Below are 11,957 nucleotides of genomic sequence, written 5' to 3'. Positions count from 1 at the left end.
GATAAGTTTATTTTATTGGAAGATTATGTGAATATTGCAATTAATACACAAGATGTAAAAGGGACAGAAGAAGTTAAACTCTTCACAGATGCAGCAATAGTCAATTTTTTCCAATTTTATTAATATCGTTAACAAGGCTGCATCAGAGACTAAAGCAGGAAGGACATTTCCAGGGAATGCAGGGGGTGAGAGCAGTGGGGACATGGGAATAAAGACAGGTGTCATATGGATTGGTAAAATCCCCCACCAAAAAGAGGAAGCAGATTTGCTGGAAATCGGCATTATGGGAATGCTACAGAGAGATCCTGGCTCCCTTGGGGAACCCCCTACAGACTGACACGGGAACCGGCCGAGCCCTCCGGGGGTCAGAGGGTTAAGAACACTCTGAGCTCTTCAGGGACTTCTCGAAGTTCTTCCCATCGTGTGTCACCTGGCAGGTGTAGGTCTCATGAGTCTTCCACTTTGATGCATCCAGAGACAGGTAACTGCTGGCCATGAACTTGTTGTCACTCTGTTTGGATGGCTTGGTCGTCTCCACTCCAGTGGCGATCTGCTGGCCATCAGCTTTCCAAGTGACTTGGACTGAGCCTGGGTAAAAGCTGCCCAGCAGACACACCAGTGTGGCTTTGCTCTTTGTTTTGATCTCTTCCGAGGATGGAGGGAAGAGGTGCATGGTAGGAGATGCCTTTGGCTGACCTGCAAGACAAGGAGATTCAGTGTTAGAAAACCCAAATCCAGATATTGCCAGTGCAGAATGTTCGACGTTCCAGATCTCTGCCGTGTAACAAATCCAAACTCTCACAAGTGCTGTGGGCAGGGTAATTTTCTGAGATGTAAGATGCTCTTCTGGTTAAGGCAGAGGACTGGGAATCAGGAGATTTGGGGTCTCATCGTTGCTCTGCCATAGGGTTCCTTAGTGAACCTGGCCTAGTTAGTTACTGTCCCTAGGGCTGTAAAAGGGGATAATATTACTTTACTCATCCGATGAAGTGAGCTGTAGCTCACGAAGGCTTATGCTCAAAGAAATTGGTTAGTCTCTAAGGTGCCACTAGTACTCCTCCTCCTTTTTGTCACTTTAATCCGTGAAGGCTTTATCTTGTATTCCTGCTGCACCCATAACTCCCACTGACTTCAAATAATAACTTGGGGCCTGCAAGGTGTACAGTGTTGGCACTAAAGATACAAATTATTGTTATGAAAGTGAGCAAAGAAGTATGTTGCGATCTATATGCATTGGATGTCTAGCATGAGTGGTTCACAAAGAAAATCTTCAATTCGTTCTACATTGTGCTGCATTTTAGAAATCTAAAATCCGCTTTCTAAGGGTTTTGGACTATGTTCTGGTTATTTGTTTGGGGTTATTTCTTAGAGTTTAATGTGTGTGGTTACGGCACCAGAAGCCACTTCAGTGCCCAGAAGGGAATCTGGGGTAACCCACATTTTCCCGTATGGAATAATCTTATAAAATGTAATAACAAAGCAACCAACAAGAGCCAAAGAATGGGACAGGGGATCTAGACACATTGATAGCATTCTATAGAAACTACTGTAATACAGTACAGAACTTTCCTAGAGAGAGCTCTTTTGAACCACTCTATGTCATTCTATGGCACAGATAAAGTTTCAGGATATAAAATTCTGCAACATAAATCAATGATCTCATCGAGCAGTTACCATTGTTCATCACATTCTGTAGGTCTCTAAGCTAAGGGTCAGATCTGTCTGCATGAGTCTTGGCTGGGAAATAGCTTTTTATCGCACCGTGTTATATACTGGATACTCTTGTTGCTAAAATGTTTTCAGAAACATTTATGGGACCAAAGGACTCGAGTCAGTATGTGTCTCAGTGCTTTACTGGATCAGGGTCCAAGACAAGAGGAAAAGGGACATTGCAAGATATGGACACAATAAAGAACCTACTGGTTTAGGAATAGGTGCACCAGGGGTTTAAAAATTCCTCAGAGTGGTAACATCCAGACACCTGGGACCAAACTGAGCAACCTCTTCCTCATTCCAGGTAGCACTTTACTCCACAAGGGGTCGGTCCCACTGACGTCAGTGGGCCTGTTTGAAGAGCAAGGTGCTACTCAGCACGAGTAGGCTCAGTGCAGCCTGCGGGCTGTAGTTATTTCATGCTTTATGCAGGTCAAAGCAACAAACAATCTTGTCTGAGTTTGCGCAGGCAGCCCTGATTTACTGAGCCCTGGCTAGCCGAGATCTATCTGCTCCTCAAGGTTTTACTCTAGCAGAAGTAAAACCTCTGCATTGAGTTCTGAGTTTGGCAGCCCTAGAATGCAGCTTCAAGGAAGCTGGCCAGCAACCTTTTTAATGTGCTCCAGGCTTCGGAGAGGCAATTAGTGCAGCCTCTTTCAAGTCCTTCCTGCACCCCGCACAGGCTGCTCCAAACCACCCCACCCGCATTTATCTGCAGCCCTCCATATTTCAAAGGTGTCGGGTGTCCTTCAGCACGGTCAGAAAATCAGGTCTGAGTGGTATTTCCAAACTGAAATCCACAATAGCTACAGTCATCCAAGGAACAATGGAACCGATCCTCCGGGTCAGAAGTCAGTCAGTGCAATTACACTCACTCGGTGTAAGTGTAAATCAGTGTCATTCCATTGCTACCAAGGGGCTACACTGATTTACACCACATGAGGATCTGTTCTTATACTGTAAAAATATCAATCGCTGAACTTGCTCTAAAAGGAGACTGCAAATAGGGGTGTTAAAAATTACCCACCAAATCTCTTGTCAGTTAAAAATTGGGTTTTCATCTAAATGGAAGTTTTTGCAGAATGTTTCTCCAGATCTCAAAAAAAATATCTTTTTTTACTGTTGGAAAAGCAAAAACTCAAAACCAAATATTTTCACCTAAACTCTGATTTCTCCCACCTCCCCGGCTCTTCAGTAATTGTTCGGTGACAACGTTTTGGTGTTTGGGTTTGGGGTTTTTGCCCCAAAGTCAAAATATTCTGCTGAATATTTAGATGAAAATATTTTTTTTAAATTTTTGTTGAAAATTTCCTATAAGGAAACTTTAATCCTATTTCGTGACCAACTCTCACTAATTTGAATTTTCTTCAAGCTAACCAGACAAACCGGGATTTAGATCGCAACAAACACATTATTTTCTCTGTCACATTAGGTTTCAAGGTATTGTACACCAATCTTAAAGAGATTTGGATGAGTTTTGGTGTAGGTTTATTGAAGACCATGGGACTATTTTGTTTGACCTTGTTTGAGAATCTGGCCCCTAGTTTCTTTCACATATGAGTCAAAACCAAGTGCTAATAAGAAATGTCTAGTCCAGTAAAACCAAAGCAAATAAAAAACAATTGGGGGTTGGAAAATATTTCCCTGAAGAGGCTAATACCAGTTATTTCAAAATTGGGACCTGACAGCAGAATCTGGACAATTGTTTCATGGGCAAATTCAAAACCCTGTTCACAGGTACAATATAAGAAAATCCAGCATGCGACATGTACACCCTATTCTGACTCTCCACGGGCTAAACATTGTTCTCAACCCTGTGGGAAGGTGTGTGCATAAAGTGAGAGGAGACCCGAGCCTGGCACTAAGGCAGAAAAGGAGGAAAAAATCATGGAAACATGGCAGTATTGGCATTGAGAAGGAAAGGCTGTGAGTAATTCAGTGACTTACCAAGGACGGTCAGTTGGGTTCCTCCACCGAAGACATCCCACAGTGACACACGGCTGTACAAAAACCAGTCATGTTCAATGGCAGGGAAGGGTCACCACCACTGCACGTGTGGGGAAAATAGTCGTTGGAAAACTTCTGCTGGCTCTCCATGAGAACGAAGGTTCATCGTTTCTGAAGAAGCTCAAAGTACAATTGATTGAATGAAGATCCATTGGGAGGAGAAGTAATGGAGTATTCCTTGGGAGAGCTGACGTGGGGCCAAATTCTGGTCCCAGCATGCAGCCCACGTAAGAGAGCAGAGGATGGTCTTGTCCTTAAGGCACTGGAGCAGGAGTTAGGAGACCGGGGTGCAAATCCTGGTTCTGCCACAGACTGATGTTGTGCCCTGGGGCAAGTCACGTCATCTCTTGCCTTAGTTCCCCATCTGTAAAATGGGGATAGTACTTCCCTATTTCACAGGGGTGCTGTAAGGATAAATTCCTTTTTGGCTGTGAGATGCTCAGGCACAACAGTGCTACAGGTCATAAACCAACCTAGATAGAAGTAAAGGGGCTGTGAGCTAAGCAGCTGCCACTCCACTGGGTTCCACTGCCCCTGTGCTCCCCAAACACACCCACGGTCTGTGGATCTTCAGCTGGCCCTCGTAGGTCCATAGGAGGGACAGGCTGGCAGATTTATTTGGGATGCTGATAGTGAACATGCTGAGCCATGTTCAACCCTGGTGCAATTATAGCGGTTTATATGGAATTTTACCACCGAAGAATTAGGCCCATTTGTTGTCAGTATTTAATGTATCCAATAGGGAATCTCATGTGGGCGATACCCATGTTTCCAAAGCACGTGTCTGTAGCCCACAGGGAGCACTGGCCTCTCTACAGACCTAGTCAGTGTCAAAACTATCCTAGCTTCACACCAAGAAGTGTCAGCAAAGAAACAGATCTGCCATGTTGGGACTGCTTGTGTGTGGATAGGAAACCAACACCACGTGTTGTCCTCGTCTCTCATGTGGACAATGCAGCCTTCCCTGCACCCGTCAGTGAGACGCTACCCCATCCCATGACACATGATCCTGCCTTACCTGATCAGGATCTGCAGATAGTCCGTGGGCGAGGGGTCGCTCTGAGTCACTGGGCACAGAAGTTCCGTAAGACACTGTGTCAAAACGTCGTGTGTTCGCTTTTGGTTGAACCATGCCAGGGGCTGGTGAAGTCTCCACACTGGACATGTCGGAGGAAGAAGTAAATAGTGCACAAGATTCGTGTGCCATGAAAGCAATCACCACCATCCTCTGCTGGGACCTCAGCCTTGGTTCGGATGCAGGCGTTCCTGGCAGCCTCTCTAGAAGCCAAGATTCTGCATCTGGCATATGCTGGAAAATGCTCCAAGCCCTGTTAGCACCAATACAAGGCAATGTTGGTATCAATATCCAGTATACAACAGAGATCAGCACTTTCCTGAAGAGAGCCCCTGAGTTGCCTTTAGAAATTAACGCATTGCCAGCAACGACAGCCATTTGCTCTGTATTTCCCAGCTGTTCTCAGCAGTAAATCCCAGCGCTGTTTCCCTGGACAGAGCTGCCATGAGACTCCCACCATTGCTGGCTATTCCCTCCCCCTGACCTTAGGAGAGCCGCTCTGGTGCCTGCTGCCCAGCAGAGTGTGGGCGTGTGGTGCCCCTCTCGCCAAAGGCAGGGCCAGTAAACGTCTAGGCTGTGAGCTGAGTCCATGCTCAGCTGGTTTCTTATGAATTAAACCAGGGCCCTGGACCCTCCCTTTGACTGTAAATACAAACCCCCCTTAGCGCTTGGTGTGTCCCCGCTCAGCGCAGTCAGGGGAGTGAATGGTACCAGCCTAATTTCCTCATTAATGGGCCCTAGTTGAAGCCAAGGCTCACATGCTGTGTTTGACACTTGATCCGGCACCTACTGAAGTTGGTGGGGAAGCTCCTGTGACTTCAGTGGCTCAGGCTCAGACCCTGGGAGAATTCCCTGGGTAGTGGAGGGCAGGCCTGAGCCGCCAGCAAAAGTCCCCAAGTCCCATTGTCAGAAGTGACGTAAGCACTCACGCCTGGAGTGTTAATGGTGTTTAAGCATCTAAATATACAGGTAGGCACCTTGTGGGATTTTGAGAAGCACCTAGTTGCCAAACGCCCATTCATTTCATTGCCTTTTAAATCTGGCCCTTACGCTCCTAAGTCCTATTGACTTTCAGTTGAACTTAGACTTTTAATGGAGTTAGGCACCTCTATACTACTTGTAGTTTTTCAGTCCATTCGTCAGTCTATTGCTGTTCACGTGTGCAAGGGAGCAGGACCAATTACTAAACATTGAGCAAAGGAAGTTACTCTCTTTCCAGAGCCTTTTTGTCAATGAAGTAGTGTTAAAATCAGCGCACGCTCTGGGTTCCAGTAGTGTACTCGTTGGCACACACGCTCTCTCTCACTCACACACACACACATGTTCTGTCTGATCCTTTCACTCTCATCCTAGCATTGTAAGCTCCTGAAAACTTCTGAGAGCCATTATCCCCTGTGTGCTCTACACACGCTTGGTGCTCCAGAAATTATCATCTGGATATCTGGGCAGAGAGCTGTCTCCTAAGTCGGTGTTGGCAGGATATTAAAGGCCACTCTTCCAAAGAGGGGTTTGTGTCTATACTGACTAGAAGTAGCCAGGAGCTCTGTTTACAGCCTATCCCAGGAAACCGCCATCAGCAGTGCCCCTCCCTCTATGGGCCAGATTTGGTCACTTATTCCCCTTAGTGTTGAGCTGTTCAGCCAATAGCCCCACTGATTCGAATGAGGCTACCTGAAGAATGACTAATGCTCAGGGAGAAGGTGGTACCGGAATCTGCCCCATGCGAGGGCAGAGGTTGACTCAGTACTAACTCACAGAGCAGCCTGCTCTCTGCATGGCTAGTGACCCAGCTGAGCATTGACCCAGAGTAAAAAGAACACAATATTAGCTGATAAAAGGTAAATTTATTTTATTGGAAGAGAAGGTGAATATTGCAATTAATACACAAGATGTAAAAGGGACAGAAGAAGTTAAACTCTTCACAGATACAGCAATAGTCAAATTTTTCCGATTTTATTAATATCCTAACAAGGCTGTATCAGAGACTAAAGCAGGAAGGAGAATTCCAGGGAATGCAGGGAGTGAGAGCGGTGGGGACATGGGAATAAAGACAGGTGTCATATGGATTGGTAAAATCCCCCACCTTAAACAGGAAGCAGATTTACTGGAAATCGGCATTATGGGAATGCTACAGAGAGATCCTGGCTCCCTTGGGGATCCTCCTACAGACTGACACGGGAACCGGCCGAGCCCTCCGGGGGTTAGAGGGTTAAGAACACTCTGAGCTCTTCAGGGACTTCTCGAAGTTCTTCCCATCGTGTGTCACCTGGCAGGTGTAGGTCTCATGAGTCTTCCACTTTGATGCATCCAGAGACAGGTAACTGCTGGCCATGAACTTGTTGTCACTCTGTTTGGATGGCTTGGTCGTCTCCACTCCAGTGGAGATCTGCTGGCCGTCAGCTTTCCAGGTGACTTGGACTGAGCCTGGGTAAAAGCTGCCCAGCAGACACACCAGTGTGGCTTTGCTCTTTGTTTTGATCTCTTCCGAGGATGGAGGGAAGAGGTGCATGGTAGGAGATGCCTTTGGCTGACCTACAAGACAAGGAGATTCAGTGTTAGAAAACCCAAATCCAGAGACTGCCAGTGCAGAATGTAAGAAATTCCAGATCTCTGCAAAGGTGCCACAAGTACTCCTTTTCTTTTTGCGAATACAGACTAACACGGCTGTTACACTGCAGAGATCTGTTTTAGAGTAACAAATCCAACTTCTCACAAGCACCATGGGCAGGGTAATGATCTGCGATGTAAGGTGTTCTTGTGGTTAAGGCACAGGACTGGGAATCTGTACACTTGGGGTCCATTCCTAGTTCTGCCCCAGGCTTCCTTAGTGAACCTTATGAAGTCACTTACCTCTCAGGCTATGGAAGGGGGTCACATCACTGACCTCAGCGCACGCAGGCTTTTTCTCAAGGTTTATGGTTTTTTACATATTTCTAAAGCGCTGAGACACTTGGTGGAAGGTGCTGTAGAAGTGCGAAGTATTATCAGGATTGTTTCCAAGCTCACCTTTTCATTCATTGTTGCTCAGAGAAAGGGAAATACAACTTCTGAACAGCTAGCAACCTCGGCAGTTTGCAGAGAATTCCTCCCTATTAAGTGCAAGATTTTGATACCTTTCCTCACATTGAGTAGCACCTTCCTTCTCAAATGGTGCCATTTAGTGCAGAGGAAGGTGGTACTCATTGAATTAAGTAGGAAGATATTTCCATGGTGAAAACACTCTCTCTCTCTCTCATTTCTCAAGAACAGACTATCTGAGAATGGGGCTATTTCTTAGGGTCTAAGCTTAGAGTTTAATTTGCCTGTTCAGGCCTTGGGGGCTGCTTCACTAGAGTCACAGAGGAATGTGGGGTAACCCACATATTTCCAAATGAAAAAAATGCTATAACAGATCATTAGAAAAAAACCAAAACAGTAGGATCCAAAGCATAGGATGGGAGAGCTACATGCATTAAATAGTGTTTTATAGAAAGTAGTATACAATTCTGTAGTTTTGAGGGGGGGAGGGTTTGTTTGTGAACCATCCTATGGAATTCCATAGCAGGGATAAATTCTCTATTCTGCCAAGTGGGTCGCTAAACCCATTGTTGAATCATCATTGTCTGTCTGGGTCTGTAGGTCTCTCTGCTAAGGGTCAGATCTTCTGCTGAACACCTGGGTGACAAACAATCTCCTACCACAGCCTGGTTGCCTGTTCCTGTTGCTGAACAGCCTAGTTACCAAGCAAGCTTGTGTTCAGCAGCTGTAAAGTACAGACTCATTTATGGGACCAATCCCTGCTTCAGGGCCTGATCCAGTGTGCATCTGAGTGTTTTGCTAGATTGGGGCTCAAGACCAGAGGAAAAGGGACCTTGCAAACTACCACACTGAGGGTTGATTTCATGGTGGGGGCAGAGTAGATTCCCCTGGGCCCTAGCCTGGTACTGTGCTGTGTAAATGCATAGAGATGGGGGGACAATGAAGGCACTACCTGCTTAAGAAGGGACGCAAAAGTTTGGGAATTTTTAAACTCTTAGTAACATTTCTGCAGCAGCAGCCTTGGTGCTGGGGCCAAATTGGGATGCCCGTCCTCACGCCAGTTTGCACCTTACTCCACAGGTGGTCGGTCCCATTACAGTAGTGGGACTGTATGAAAAGCAATGTGCTACTCGGCATGAGTAGGGCTCCCGCAGTCTGGGCCCTAATTATTTCACGCTTTATGTAGGTCAAAGCAGCCAAGAATGGTATTTGAGCTAATACTGTCAGCCCTGACTTACTGAGCCCTGGCGAAGCCAGGTCCACTAGGTCCCCTAGGCTGTTCTGTAAGTGAAGCCGGCTGGTCCAGCCAGCATCCTGATCACTGAGCTCTGAGCTTGGCAGACACACAATCCAGCCTCTACGAAGCCGTCCAGCCTTTCAGACTGGCCAGCAACCTTGTTAGTGCACAGTTAGTGCAACCTCTTTAAATCCCTTCCCCCTGCAGGCTGCTCCCAGCCCACCCCATTTAACTAATATCTTGCATATCTGAAAGGTTTTGGGTGGGTTTGGGTTGCACATCCAAACTGAAATCCAATTTTCTCCAAGGTACAATGGAGCAGATCTTCAGTGTCAGGAGTAAGTCAGTCAGTGCAATTAGACTCACTCAGGGTAAGCGTAAATCAGTGTAGTCCATTGCTGGCAAGGAAGCTACGTGGATTTACACCATGTGGGGAGCTGGCCATCTATTTTTAAAATTTGATCAGTCCCTTGTCTAGCTCCAACTGAGCAATGCTACAAATAGGGCTGGTTGAAAATGACCAATATATATAAAATATATTTTTTATATTTTAAAATGCTACAAACAGGGCTGGTTGAAAATGACCAATATATATAAAAATATTTTTGTGGCAAGTATCTGCTTTTCTCAAAAAAAAATCATTTTTTTTGTTGCAAATCCGAAAATGGAAAAAGTGGAAATCTTAAGCCAAAACCTCTCAATAACTGAAGCCTTCTCGGTTTTCAGCTGAAAATGCTTGTTTGGGATTTTGGGCCCATTGAGATGAAAATGATTTTTTTGTTTTGCTTTTTCTGAAATTTATTCCCAGAAGAAAACCATATTTTCTGCCCAGCTCTCATTCCTAAGCATTCCCTTCCAACGGCCCCCAACAAATCCAATTTTAAATCACCAGGGAGCAAGGATTTTTATAGCAGATGAGGTGTCATGAGATTGGACACCTGTCTGCAGGATCCTGGGGTGAGTGCTGGTGGAGGTCTATTGCGGACAATGGAGCTAGGGCATTGTACGGCACTGGAGAAGCTGACCCGGGATTTCTTTCATACACTAACTAGCACCCGGTGCTAATGAGAAATAGTTCATACCCGAAAAGAAAAAGAGGGAAAATCTTTTCCTGAAGGGGCTAAAACTAGGTCATCGTAAGTGGGTACCCAGTGGCAGACTAGGTTTCATGGTCAAATTCAAACTTCTCTTGAGTGGGAAAAGAAAAGAAAATCCAACATGGGCCATGTACACCTGCAATGACTATCCAGAGAGACTAAACGTTCTTCCCAAGACAGTGTAAAGGTCCATATATAAAGTGAGAGGAGTCCCGAGCCCAGCATGAAGACAAAGAAAGCAGGAAAAAAACCATGGAAAACGTACCATACAGCCAGGAGGAGGAAAATTTGAGAGTAATTCAGTGACTTACCAAGGACGGTCAGCTGGGTTCCTCCACCGAAGATCCACCACAGTGACACACGGCTGTACAAAAACCTGTTCCAGTCGATGGCAGGGAGAGGTCACCAGCACTGCCCATGAGGGGGGAAAAAGAGGTACGGGGCAATTTCCACTGGCACCCCATGGGAGTGCAGGTTTATCCTTTCCGGAGAAACTCATCGTACAATCGGAGGAGTGAAGATTCACTGGGCAATGAAGCAATGGAGTATTCCTTGGGAGAACTCAGAATTAAGGCCAAATCCTGGTCCCCGCAGACAGCCCACATAAGAGAGCAGAAGATGGGCTTGTCGTTAAGGCAGTGGATTGGGAGTCAGGAGAGCGGGGTTCATGTCCTGGCTCTGCCACAGATTTTGTGCCGTTGGGCAAGTCACATCATCTCTGTGCCTCCATTCCCCGTCTGTAAAATGGGGGCAGCACTTCCGTGCCTCCGAGGGTGGTGTAAGGATAAGTTCTGTCGTGTCTCAGAGATGCTCAGGCACTACAGTGATGGGGGCGTGATGGTACCTAGAGGGAACCAAAGGAGCTCTGTGCTCTGGTACCGTGCTGGGTCCCACCACTACAGCGCTCCCCCAACCCCCGCACCGGCTGTGGATCTGCATGCGTGTCTGTGCTGCTGAGCCTGGAGCCCGTGGAGAATGGGTCTGGGTGCTGGAGGGCATGTACACAACTGGACTGCGTGTTGGTCCTTCCACTGCCATTTGGCGAGGATAGGCCAATACTGGGCCGCATTCATCACTGGTGCCATTGTATTGACTTCAGTGGAATTACGTCGGGGAAAGAATGAGGCGCACGAGCTGTCGTGTATGTTACGGATGCGATAACCACACGTAGAAAGCACGTGTCCGGAACCCCACACGTCTGTGAGCACCAGCATCCTTCTCCACCTAATTAATGTACAGCATGTCCCGGTGACCCACCAATAAGTGTCAGCGAAGAGACAGATCAGACATGCCAGGGGCTGCACACACGTGGATCGGGTGTGATCCAAACCACGTGCTGTCCTCGTCTACTCTCTGAATAGCGCAGCCTCCCTGCACCTGTCCGTGAGAAGCTAAGACGTCCCCTCCCGCATTGTCCTAACGTACCTGATCGGGATCTTCAGATCGTCCAGGGGGTCGCTCTGACTCACTGAGCACAGCCCTTCTGCCAGAAGCTGCGTCATGATGTCCTGTGTTCGCTCTCAGCTGAGCCAAGCAGGGGGCTGGAGAAGACTCCACATTGGACGTGCCTGAGGAAGGGCTCAAGATCCATGTGCCATGAAACCGATGGCCACCACGCTCTGTCTGAACCCCAGCAGTGGGTCATGAAGCCCAGAGTCAAGCAAGATGGTCAGAACCTTTGGTGTTTGTAAAAGCCGTGTCCATCGCACAGCTGGCATATGCTGGAAAATGCCCCAGACTCTGTTGGTACCAATACAAGGCCAGGCTGGTATCCGCCCATGTGCAGTGCACAGCAGAGATCAGCACTTTC

At 47.0% G+C, this 11,957-nt stretch overlaps 2 pseudogenes across 2 annotated transcripts; both read right to left on the bottom strand.

Moving 5' to 3' along the window:
* LOC144275817 (immunoglobulin lambda constant 1 pseudogene) lies at nucleotides 1-4,360 on the bottom strand (annotated as a pseudogene). Its single transcript, XR_013348108.1, has 3 exons — nucleotides 4,278-4,360; nucleotides 3,661-3,713; nucleotides 1-696 (listed from the first exon to the last, which is right to left on the bottom strand). The product of XR_013348108.1 is annotated as an immunoglobulin lambda constant 1 pseudogene (transcript).
* A 2,267-nt stretch (nucleotides 4,361-6,627) lies between these two features.
* LOC144275816 (immunoglobulin lambda constant 1 pseudogene) lies at nucleotides 6,628-11,649 on the bottom strand (annotated as a pseudogene). The gene is made up of 3 exons (XR_013348107.1): nucleotides 11,573-11,649; nucleotides 10,459-10,523; nucleotides 6,628-7,327 (listed from the first exon to the last, which is right to left on the bottom strand). The product of XR_013348107.1 is annotated as an immunoglobulin lambda constant 1 pseudogene (transcript).
* Nucleotides 11,650-11,957: the final 308 nt, after the last annotated feature.

The sequence above is a fragment of the Eretmochelys imbricata genome, chromosome 15, assembly GCF_965152235.1.
Source record: "Eretmochelys imbricata isolate rEreImb1 chromosome 15, rEreImb1.hap1, whole genome shotgun sequence".
NCBI classification, from domain to species: domain Eukaryota; kingdom Metazoa; phylum Chordata; order Testudines; family Cheloniidae; genus Eretmochelys; species Eretmochelys imbricata.
This window is presented reverse-complemented; position numbering and strand designations above follow the sequence as displayed.